A 12472-nucleotide genomic window follows, 5' to 3' on the forward strand; every position below is an offset into this window, starting at 1 on the left:
AATTTGTAAAGCGGAATTTGTGAACGGAAAATCCGCTTGAAAATTTCCGCCTGAAGAAGAGGGTTGCTCATTCTTCAGGCGGAAATACTCGCAGAACACATTGCAGTCTATTGGAGACTGCAGTGTCCGCGCGGTCCTAGCACCGACTGATTCAGTCAGGGTGCTGGCCGCAATCGGAATTTCCGGGCAGAAATTTTCTGTCTGGAGATTCCGTAGTGGGAACCTAGCCTAAGGGAGATGAGGATCTAGAGCGATTTTCCACACTGGGTGAGGGCAATCTAAGATCAGAGCGGTTAGACAGACTGTCAGGATCAATTACACAGATGCTCACAGATCTTGAGGACAAGGATAAATAGAATGTGATTCCAGCTCCTGAGCCAGAGTAGGCTGACCAGAAGATGGACCCGGTGAGAACAATAACAAAGAGTGTAGGAATAACTGTTTGACTAGATATAGTTGTCATTACATCACCTTGGTTTATTATATCCAACACCTGAACTAATTCATTGGACATTACAGTTGGACACTTTTCTATATTTTTCATTGTGATATTTAATGTGTCCATGGATATTTGATTTCTCTCTCTGCACATACATTGATATACTGGAATTGTGGTGCACTTAATCCAAGGCTGACATCATTATCCACATCTTCTGGCGCAATGGGAGTTTCAATTATTTCCTCCTGTCCTTGGGTTTCCTCAGTCTGAACTCTGGCCTCTGAAACATTAACAAGTGGCTTGTCTGTGGGAGGATGATCAGCTGAGGAAGTAAACAAACATAGGCCAATGATCAAAATTTGTGTGTTTAAAATCAAACAAAAATAGTGGGTCAACGGCAACAATCCAAAAAAACATGACATTACACAAATACTTTTTGAACGCTAAATTTACTGAGAAGGCCATGCTTAATGTTGTTAAGTTAGTACATTTCCCATCAAACATGTTGTGGAAGATGAAAAAAAAACAAAAGAAGGTGCCAACGTAAAAGAAAACAGGTATATAACTAGTTTAACAGTTGCCCATAGAAACCAATATTATATTCTTCTTTGCTTGTGTTACCCAGCTTTGATATTGTAACTTGCACCAGGTTGTAAATATTATCCAACATGGCATTTCCAAATTTTGTATAAAAGTAAAAATTGTTATATTTGTTAAAGCGTACCCGTCAGATCCAACATTTTTTTTATATATATCACTCAGTACCTAATCCTGACTATGTTCATCTAATTTGTATGTGTCTAGCACCTTTTAATTTAGCTCACTAGTACGAATTCCTCTCAAAGGGAGGGGCGTGGCCTCACTGTGCAGGTCTCCGCCCCTCCCTCAGAATGCTGTCTGCTCACATCTCCCCTAGCATTAGCAAAACTACAACTCCCAGCTTGTCCTCACTGACAGTAGCAGGACACAAGCTGACAGTGGGAGTATTTTTCCTCCAGCTGTGAGCCCTGCGCTCACAGCTGTCAATCAAGGAAGTGTGTCCATGACATAGGTGATGATGCATGGACACAGCAGGACTAGTATGTGTCCAAGCAGGCAGGGGGGCAGTTGTTTGACTGGCTTTTTCCGTATGAAATACTGAACATTTTCTAATGGAAGTAATTGCAAAACCTATTGGTTAAACATGCTTTACAACATATAAAAAGTTTTTGTATCTGACAGTGGCAATTTAAGGTTTTGTAAATAATTTAATAAAAATGTTAAATAAAAATGGTTTGTGATTGCAAAATGATTACATTTTCCTATGCACAGCTTGGTAAAAACCTCACAGCATCATAAAAATAAATAAAAAAAGGTTACAGTGTACAAAAATTTTACATTTGTGGACATTTACCTTGTTCCCGCGATAACGCCATTAGGCTAGGATTTCACTTTTTTTTTTTTTCCAGCAACCTTTTTATTTTTTCACTGAAAAAAACGGCAGAAAAAACGTCAGTGCAATTTCCTACATGTGACGTTTTTTCTGGCGTTTTTGCATTTGAGTTGAAATAGCATTTTTGGCTCCTTTGACATTTTTTTTCAAAATGTGTTGGGTACCAAAAAAAAAAAAAAAAAAAGGATGCAGTAGGGATGGGAAATTTGTGTGTTTCACTTTTTGTGTGTTTCACTTTAAAAAAAAAATTTAGGCAGTACTACTACTCTCACTAGAGATGAGCGAACTTACAGTAAATTCGATTCGTCACGAACTTCTCGGCTCGGCAGTTGATGACTTATCCTGCATAAATTAGTTCAGCTTTCAGGTGCTCCGGTGGACTGGAAAAGGTGGATACATTCCTAAGAAAGAGTCTCCCAGGACTGTATCCATCTTTTCCAGCCCACCGGAGCACCTGAAAGCTGAACTCATTTACGCAGGAAAAGTCATCAACTGCCGAGCCGAGAAGTTCGTGACGAATCGAATTTACTATAAGTTCGCTCATCTCTAACTCTCACCATGGAATAGACTGTTCCATGATGGGAGTAGTAGTACCTGTACTAATAGTCATATCGCCACGAGTGTCAATCCTGACACCCGATGCGATCGTCCATAATATAGCAGAAATATACAGCGCTCGCATCTCTGCACTGTACTACTCCGAGCCGGCCAGTGATGTGAATAGAACATCACTCATTCATATTTTCCGCCCAGAGTGGAGATTGGCTGAATGGTGGCAGCCAATCACAGCTCTCAGAGGGAAATATGAATGGGTAATGTTCTATTCACATCTCTGGCCAGAGAATAGTGCCGAGATGCTAGCGCAGGAGAAAGCCGCTCCGCATCTCTGCAATAGATAGGACGATCGCAGCAGGTGTCAGGAGGGACACTTGCTGTGATCTGTCCTTAACTGCAGGTACTCCTACTCTAAACATGGAACAGTGTGTACCATGCTGAGAGTAGTAGTACCACCTAAAAAATAAAGAAATAAAGTGAAAAACACACACACACTACATTTGTATTATTGTCGGCTATATTTTTTGTGCCCTGCCTGCACATATAAATTGATCCCTGTTTAAAAATTTATAAAAATTTTGTTATAAAAAGATAAATTTCGTTAAATACAATTTTTTCCATCACTACTGTATCTTTTTTTTATTATTTTCTTTGATGGAACCCTACAAAATTTTATTTAAAAAGTTACCGTATATACTCGAGTATAAGCCGACCCGAGTATAAGCCGAGACCCCTAATTTCAACCCAAAATCCCAGGAAAAGTTATTGACTCGAGTATAAGCCTAGGGTGGGAAATACCTCATCCCCCCCTGTCATCATCCAGACCCGTCATTAACATCCTCATCATCATCATCCCCTTGTCATCATCCCACACATCCCCCCTTCATCATCCCCTTATCATCCCACACATCCCCCCTTCATCCTCCCCTTATCATCCCACACATCCCCCCTTCATCATCCCCTTATCATCCCACACATCCCCCCTTCATCATCCCCTTATCATCCCACACATCCCCCCTTCATCATCCCCTTATCATCCCACACATCCCCCCTTCATCATCCCCTTATCATCCCACACATCCCCCCTTCATCATCCCCTTATCATCCCACACATCCCCCCTTCATCATCCCCTTATCATCCCACACATCCCCCCTTCATCATCCCCTTATCATCCCACACATCCCCCCTTCATCATCCCCTTATCATCCCACACATCCCCCCTTCATCATCCCCTTATCATCCCACACATCCCCCCTTCATCATCCCCTTATCATCCCACACATCCCCCCTTCATCATCCCCTTATCATCCCACACATCCCCCCTTCATCATCCCCTTGTAATCATCCCACACCCCCCCCTTCATCATCCCCACCCCCCTTCATCATCCCCACACCCCCCCCCCTTCATCATCCTCTTCTCATCATTCGCCCTCAGTGGTCTTCAACCTGCGGACCTCCAGAGGTTTCAAAACTACAACTCCCAGCAAGCCCGGGCAGCCATCGGCTGTCCGGGCTTGCTGGGAGTTGTAGTTTTGAAACCTCCGGAGGTCCGCAGGTTGAAGACCACTGCGGCCTTCAACATCATCCAGCCCCCTCTCACCCCCTTTAGTTCTGAGTACTCACCTCCGCTCGGCGCTGGTCCGGTCCTGCAGGGCTGTCCGGTGAGGAGGTGGTCCGGTGGGATAGTGGTTCCGGGCTGCTATCTTCACCGGGGGCGCCTCTTCTCCGCGCTTCCGGCCCGGAATAGAGGCGTTGCCTTGACAATGACGCAGAATTACGTTGGCAATGAACGCACCTCTGCGTCGTTGTCACGGCAACGTGACTATTCTGAGGCCGGGCCCGAAGCGCTTAGAAGAGGCCTCCCCGGTGAAGATAGCAGCCCGGAACACTATCCCACCGGACCACCTCCTCACCGGACAGTCCTGCAGGACCGGACCAGCGCCGAGCGGAGGTGAGTACTCAGAACTAAAGGGGGTGAGAGGGGGCTGGATGATGTTGAAGGCCGCAGTGGTCTTCAACCTGCGGACCTCCGGAGGTTTCAAAACTACAACTCCCAGCAAGCCCGGACAGCCGATGGCTGCCCGGGCTTGCTGGGAGTTGTAGTTTTGAAACCTCTGGAGGTCCGCAGGTTGAAGACCACTGCGGGTGGGGGAGTTCACTCGAGTATAAGCCGAGGGGGGTGTTTTCAGCACGAAAAATCGTGCTGAAAAACTCGGCTTATACTCGAGTATATACGGTATCTCCATCACCTTTTTGGATCGCTAAAGTCCAAAAAAGAATAAAAACTGCCTGCAAAAACGTCAAAGTTAAAACCCACATGGCATTTCTTTTACTCCCATAGACTTCTACAGGAGAAAAACACCACAATTTCAGGGGGGGAAATGGCATAGGCTCAACATGCTGCAATTTTGCAAAACCATCAAGGAACTGAAAAATGCCAAAAAAGAGTGAAAAAACATCAAAAGGATTAAAAAAACGCCAAACTGAAAGTGGAAAAAGAATTTTGTAATTTCTCATTGATTTACAGCTAAAATCTGGCCGCAGTGTTTTTTGGCAGAAAAAATTGTTGTTTTTCTTGGTGTTTCCCCCCCCCCCCCCCCCCAAAATAAACAAGTGGAATTCCAGCCTTACATCCATCCGGCCAATACCCACTATTTGAGGTTGAGAATATGTGGTAGCAATCTTTTCTTCAACAGGTGACAAAGTAACATTAGTTGGGGGACCTCCACCAGTTCCCTGGCTATGTTTACTAATTAGAGGCTAGGATTCCACTTGTTTTTTTTTCTGGCAGTTTTTGGAAAACTGCCACTGAAGTTTTTGAGCCAAAGTCAGAAGTGGATCCATAAGGGAGGAGAAGTGTAAGTCCTTCCTTTATATGTCTTATTCCTTTTAAATACACTTCTGGCTTTGGCTGAAAAACTGCAGTGGCAGTTTTCCAAAAAGTGGCAGTATTCCAAAAACTGCCAGAAAAAAAACCAAGTGGAATCCTAGCCAAAGACAGCTTGGCCTTCACTATGCATCGCGCATCATGCCATTTCTTTTCTCAAGACCAAGTGAGTTTCCATTTATCATAATGTCTGCTCACATTGCATTTTTTACTCTTAGGCTAAGTTTCCACTTGTTTTTTTCTGGCAGTTTTTAGAAAACTGCCAATGCAGTTTTTGAGCCAAAATCAGAAGTGGATCCATAAGGGAGGAGAAGTGTAAGTCCTTCCTTTATATGTCCTATTCCTTTTGAATACATTTCTGGCTTTGGCTCAAAAACTGCAGTGGCAGATATCCAGAAACTGCCAGAAAAAAAACAAGTGGAAACCTAGCCTTAGAGGAATTTTATCCGCTTGTTTCCCAAACAACTGAAAAAACTTGCCATCAACCTGAAAGGGAGTATAGAAGACAAACTAAGTATTGCAAAGCAGGTCAGAAACACCCAAAGGAGAAGGGCAAAATATTTTAACAACATATTATACATATATTTATAAATGTAATAAATAATTATTGAAAACATGTAAGAAATGCTGCTGTAGATTTTATGAAAACTGTGCTACCAAGCACAGGTCACAGGTTCAGTTGCCGATAGCAAAAAGTCCACTAGCTATGTTGATTAGTAAAAAGGCCTCTGCAAAATGAACTAAGCAATTTGATTGTTTGCTCTGGCCAACTGTGAAAATTTTACTTGGCCCAGGTTGGGAGAAATCACACACCATAAGATTTAGAACAATTGCCAACATCTCACAATTTAAGGTGCCCAAGTTAAACAAAATAAACAAAGCAAGGATAACAAACAACAAACAAAATGTGAAAATGTAAAAAAATATATATACCTCTACAACTAAAACCTCCGTCTCTCGATCACTAAAGTTTTTCTTTTTGCCAGGCCTGTGGCAAGCTAAACCACTCCTCAAATATGATGGAGACTCTGCTTTCACGGATTCCTCATCCTCCTCCATTACATGACCTTCAGCAACACTTTCCTCCCTTAAAACACTGGTTGAGGTGGAAGGAACCTCTGCCCCTCTCTTTGAAGTTCTTTTTTTTTGGACATTCGTGGCTAATAAACTGAAATAGAACATAAAGAAAGGCAAAACAAACAGAGAAACCAGATCCTCAGATGCAGAGTAAACCTGTTCTAAGAGTACGTTCACATGAGCGAACCCACAGCGTATTTTACGCTGCAGACCTGCCACTGAAGGACCCCTGCATGGTGGCTTTACATGTGCCTGCTCGGAGCAGCAATACGCCACTACGAGCAGACACACTGCTATGTGCGAGTCGCAGCACGCATGCGCAGTATACTCACACATCGTGGCAGCTCTCGGGCCTATCTCATGGAGCAGGGGGAGCGGCCGCGATGTGTGTGAGTACACCGCGCATGCGCTGCAACTTGCACATAGCAGTGTGTCTGCTGTAGCTGCGTATTGCCGCTCCGAGCAGGCACATGTAAAGCCACCACGCAGCAGTCCTTCAGCAGCGGATCTGCAGCGTAAAATACGATGTGGGTCTGCTCGTGTGAGCGTACCCTAAATGTGGAGGCAGAAAATGATCTAGGAGTGGTTGTGCGGATCTGCGCGAGATTTATCATGGCCGCTGCGACAATTCGATCAATTTTGCGCAACACAGTCAAATAAATGCATCTAGACCAATTACAAAAATGATCTAGACAAGACCATTATTGATAACTAACCCTCATAATCACAGCTGACTATGCTTGCCTCATACGATTGAATATTGCCCTGTGGATTTGTACACAGAAATGATTGAGCTTCAGAAATCACATCCGTGTCATGGCGGCATATATCGTGATGCACCCTAACCTTTTCCTCTGAAACTGTATAAAGATGAACCTTGGTTTTAAACAAATCTATCATACTCAACATGCTGATCTATTGCTAACATTGAAAAGGTGTTTATGTGGTTTCTCATTAAGAATGGTTGCAGATTGTAGTTGTTCCAGAAATCTTTATTTTCTTTACAAGAAGGCACAAACAGTTAGTGGTTGCAAACATAAAGGGGCATATTTATAAATATGTCTTAAATTTAAACAACCTAGAACTAGACTGGAGTTTATTATAGTGGCGCATGTTCAATTTGGCATGTAGATTGTAAAACGAGACCCCTAAAACAGTCTTGGCAGCAAGCAAACAGACCCAAACAGGCAGTTCTTACAGTTTAGTAGTCTTGGGTTTATTGTAACAATTCACATACAGCAATAAGTTCTGCCGGCATCATGCAGTAAAACAGAAATATAAATGTTCTTCTTAAACAAATTACTGAGCTTCTCACCCCAAATTTGGCACGTTTAGTCCCAAAGTCAGTCTTTTTGTTGCAGTGTACCAGTATCCAATATACCACAGATAAGCTGATCTGCTTCAAAGCAACGCCTATCTGATGCTTTCTGGCAGTGCTTACACAACTATGGGGGACATTTATCAATGTTTGCTTAGGTATTCCTTTTTTTAGTTATTTGCTTGCTTATGTGCGACTCATTTATCAACTCCTTTCAGCCTGTTAATACATTTCGTTCACTTAAAAATTTTTCTTTTTTCTGCTTTGGTAGTGGCTTTTTCTGCTTCATGTCTGAGCTGGAGTAAATTTAGTATTTTTTTTCATGCGATGCGACTTTTTTGCGACTTTCGCACTTGATAAATCTCTGACCACTGCAAGTCAAAAATCACTTTTTGCTTTGGTAACAAGATTTTTATTTTTTGCTTAGGACACTGAACATGCAAAAAGTCGCAGAAAAAAGAGCATAGTCGCACGTGCGACTTTTTTGCAACAATTTTAAGCAAAAAAAAAAAATACTAAATGCTTTGATAAATGTCCCCCTATGAGATCAGGTTCAGGACTCAAACACAGACCAGAACTGGAATATGTGAGTGACTTCAGAGTGACTGACCATCTCCAGAACCTTAAATCACTCCAAAACCCCTGACCCAAACTCCATTCTAATGTCACTGAAGCAATAAGCCTCAGTGATTAATAGGTATTAGTGCAATACTCCATTGAGTCAGGTTTTGCCTGAGCTGGCTGTTTGCTTTGGTCTATCCTTCAGGGCCGCTATGGGAGGCTACCATCTGCCACAGTCTCTCCTGCCAAGGTTTTTTTAATGGGGTTGCCCAGCATCTCTACAGGTCACTACCTTCTGTAGAATTGCTTTCAACCACCCCCTTACAATCTATTAGGCCCATCTTGCCCAGTCCAATTGCTTGTAGAACTGAAACACACACAGGGCACTTCACAGGAAGAGTAGCTAAACTCCCACTGGGGACAGGTTGATTGAATTTCAACAGTTATTACACAGCCTACACAGTCTCGAGGGCAGTGGTTTCCAACACCCAGGGTGCCGGCAAGCACTGCCAGTGGTGCCGCGAGTGTCTGGTGGAAAAAATGGATGATTTAAAAAAAAGTGTTTTTAAGCCGGCACAGATAATGTATGAGAGCTGTAACGAAGGCATTAGTGGGGGTGAATGGATAAAATAGCAGCGTGGTGGGGGGTAATGGTGTTGGGCAGTTGTTATTCGAATAATGGAGGCAATAGCAGAGGTGTGGGGGCTGAATAATGGAGTCAATGAGGGGGGCTGGGGGGGATGAATAATAGAGGCAATGTTGGGGTTTTGAATGATGGAGGCAATAGCAGGGGGTGGGGGTGAATAATGAAGGCAATGGGCAGGTTGAATGATGGAGGCAATGTGGGGGTTGAATGATGGAGGCAATAGCAAGGGGGTGTGGTGTGAATGATGGAGACAATAGTAGGGGTTAGAGGGGGAATAATGGACGCAATGGACATGTTGAATGATGAAAGCAATAGCAGCAAGGTGAATTATGAAGACAATGGGGGTTGAATGATGGAGGCAAAAGCAGGGGGTGGGGGTGAATGATGGAGGCAATAGCAGGGGGGTGAATAATTGAGGCAATGGGCAGATTGAATGATGGAGGCAAAAGCAGTGGTGGGGGTGAATGATGGAGGCAATAGAAGGGGGGTTAATGATGGAGGCAATAGCAGGGGGTGGGGGTTGAATGATGGAGGCAATAGCAGGTGATGGCGGATAAATGATGGAGGCAATAACGGGGGTAAATGATGGAGAAAATAGCAGTGGTTGAATGATGGAGGCAATAGCAGAGGGTGGGTGGTGAATGATGGAGGCAATAGCAGGGGGTGGGGGTTGAATGATGGAGGCAATAGCAGGGGGTGGGGGTTGAATGATGGAGGCAATAGCAGGGGGTGGGGGTGAATAATGGAGGCAATGGGCAGGTTGAATGATGGAGGCAATGGGGGGTTGAATGATCGAGGCAATAGCAAGGAGGTGGGGTGTGAATGATGGAGGCAATAGTAGGAGGTTAGAGGGGGAATAATGAAGGCAATGGACATGTTGACTGATGGAGGCAATAGCAGGGGGTGGGGGGTGAATAATGAAGGCAATGGGCAGGTTGAATGATGAAGGCAATGTGGGGGTTGAATGATGGAGGCAATAGCAAGGGGGTGTGGTGTGAATGATGGAGACAATAGTAGGGGTCAGAGGGGGAATAATGGACGCAATGGACATGTTGAATGATGAAAGCAATAGCAGCAAGGTGAATTACGAAGACAATGGGGGGTTGAATGATGGAGGCAAAAGCAGGGGTGGGGGGTGAATGATGGAGGCAATAGCAGGGGGGTGAATAATTGAGGCAATGGGCAGATTGAATGATAGAGGCAAAAGCAGTGGTGGGGGTGAATGATGGAGGCAATAGAAGGGGGGTTAATAATGGAGGCAATGGGGGGTTGAATGATGGAGGTAATAGCAGGTGATGGCGGATAAATGATGGAGGCAATAACGGGGGTAAATGATGGAGGAAATAGCAGTGGGTGAATGATGAAGGCAATAGCAGAGGGTGGGTGGTGAATGATGGAGGCAATAGCAGGGGGTGGGGGTTGAATGATGGAGGCAATAGCAAGGGGTGGGGGTTGAATGATGGAGGCAATAGCAGGGGGTGGGGGTGAATAATGGAGGCAATGGGCAGGTTGAATGATGGAGGCAAAGGGGGGTTGAATGATCGAGGCAATAGCAAGGAGGTGGGGTGTGAATGATGGAGGCAATAGTAGGAGGTTAGAGGGGGAATAATGGAGGCAATGGACATGTTGAATGATGGAGGCAATAGCAGCTGGGTAATTTATGAAGACAATGGGGGGTCGAATGATGGAGGTTAAAAGCAGGGTGTGGGGGGTGAATGATGGAGGCAATAGCAGGGGGCGGAATAATGGAGGCAATGGGCGAGGTTGAATGATGGAGGCAAAAGCAGGGGGTGGGGGTGAATGATGGAGGCAATAGCAGGGGGTTAATTTGGGAGGCAATCGGGGAGTTGAATGATGGAGGTAATAGCAGAGGATGGCGTGTAAATGATGGAGGCAATAACGGGGGGGGTGAATGATGGAGGCAATAGCAGGGGGTGAATGATGGAGGCAATAGCAGGGGAGTGGGGGGTGAATAATGGAGGCAAGGGCGGGTTGAATGATGGAGGCAATAGCAGGGGGTGAATTATGGAGGCAATAGCAGGGGGTGAATTATGGAGGCAATAGCAGGGGGTGGGGGTAAATGATGGAGGCAATAACGGGGGGACAGGGTGAATGATGTAGGCAGGAGCAGGGTGCAAATGCTGGAGGCAATAGTAGAGTGGGTGAATGATGAATGCAATAGTAGGGGGTGGGTGGTGAATGATGGAAGCAGTGGCAGAGGGGGTGAATAATGGAGGCAATAGCAGAGTGGGGGGAATGATGGAGTAATGATGGGTATCGGGAAAAAGCAAATATATTAAATTCTTTTCCACTGTATTCACTGAGGAAAATGAAGTGCCAGGTGAAATACAGCGAGATAAGGTAAACTCCCCATTACAATTCACCTATCTAACTCAGGAAGAAGTACAGGTCACCTTTCTAACCCAGGAAGAAGTACAGTTTTGTCTACAAAAAATCAAAATAGACACCCCCGTGTTCTAAAGGAATTAAAGGAAAACTGTCACATATTTTCTCCCGCACTATCCACAGGTATTGGTGGATAGTGCGGGAGACGCTGATTAAAACAAGCCCTACCTTGGTCTGATCCGTGCCGCCGTTCGCCCACAATTGTAGTTTTAATCTCTGTGTGTATCCTGCTGTAACTGGCAAAGGCGGGTCTTCTGCGGGCTAACGGACACTGACGTCAGTGCCGCTCATGAATATTCATCCCTCCCTCTGGTTAGGAGCGGCGAAGAGAGGGAGAACAGGAGGGATGAATATTCATGAGCGGCGCTGACGTCAGTGTCCGTTAGCCCGCAGAAGCCCCGCCTTTGCCAGTTACAGCAGGATATACACAGAGATTAAAACTACAATTGCGGGCGAACGGCGGCACGGATCAGACCAAGGTAGGGCTCGTTTCAATCAGCGTCTCCCGCACTATCCACCAATACCTGTGGAGTGCGGGAGAAAATATGTGACAGTTTTCCTTTAAGTAATTCAATAGACAGACCCCTATTTTTAATATCCAGGGACTCTATAGTAACAGGGACTGTTCCCCAGGACTGGCACATGGCAAATGTGGTGCCAATATTTAAAAAGGGGTCAAAAGATGACCCCGGGAATAAAAGGTCTGTTAGTTTAACCTCCGAGATATGTAAATTGTTTGAGGGTTTTCTAAGGGATGAAATTCTGGAGTATCTTAAATGTATGACTCCATATAAGCATCGCTATATGAGGGATCGGTTCTGTCAAACTAACCTGATCAGCTTTTATGAGCAGGTGAGCTCCAGACTGGACATGGGGCAATCGCTGCATGTCGTATAACTGGATTTTTCCAAAGCATTTGATACCGTGCCACATAAAAGGTTGGTGCATAAAATGAGAAGGATTGGACTGGGGGAGAATGTGTGCAAGTGGGTAAATAACTGGATCAGTGATAGGAAACAGAGGGTGGTTATTAATGGTACTTATTCTGATTGGGTGACTGTTACTAGTGGGGTACCACAGGGGTCCGTCTTGGGTCCAGTTCTATTTAATATATTTATTAATGACCTTGTAGAGGGGTTGAATAGTAAAG

At 44.7% G+C, this 12472-nt stretch overlaps 1 long non-coding RNA gene across 5 annotated transcripts in view; it reads right to left on the bottom strand.

Annotated features, from left to right (window-relative positions):
- Positions 1-463: 463 nt before the first annotated feature.
- The window catches only part of LOC130357984 (uncharacterized), a 151441-nt gene continuing 139432 nt past the window's right edge, over positions 464-12472 (bottom strand). For all 5 annotated transcript variants that reach the window (XR_008889353.1, XR_008889351.1, XR_008889350.1 and 2 more), the window contains 2 exons: positions 6248-6482; positions 464-761 (listed from right to left, as the gene is read on the bottom strand). This is a non-coding gene — a long non-coding RNA (uncharacterized LOC130357984). The remainder of the gene's footprint in view (positions 762-6247; positions 6483-12472) is intronic.

Source organism: Hyla sarda, chromosome 2 (genome assembly GCF_029499605.1).
Source record: "Hyla sarda isolate aHylSar1 chromosome 2, aHylSar1.hap1, whole genome shotgun sequence".
In the NCBI taxonomy this organism is placed as follows: domain Eukaryota; kingdom Metazoa; phylum Chordata; class Amphibia; order Anura; family Hylidae; genus Hyla; species Hyla sarda.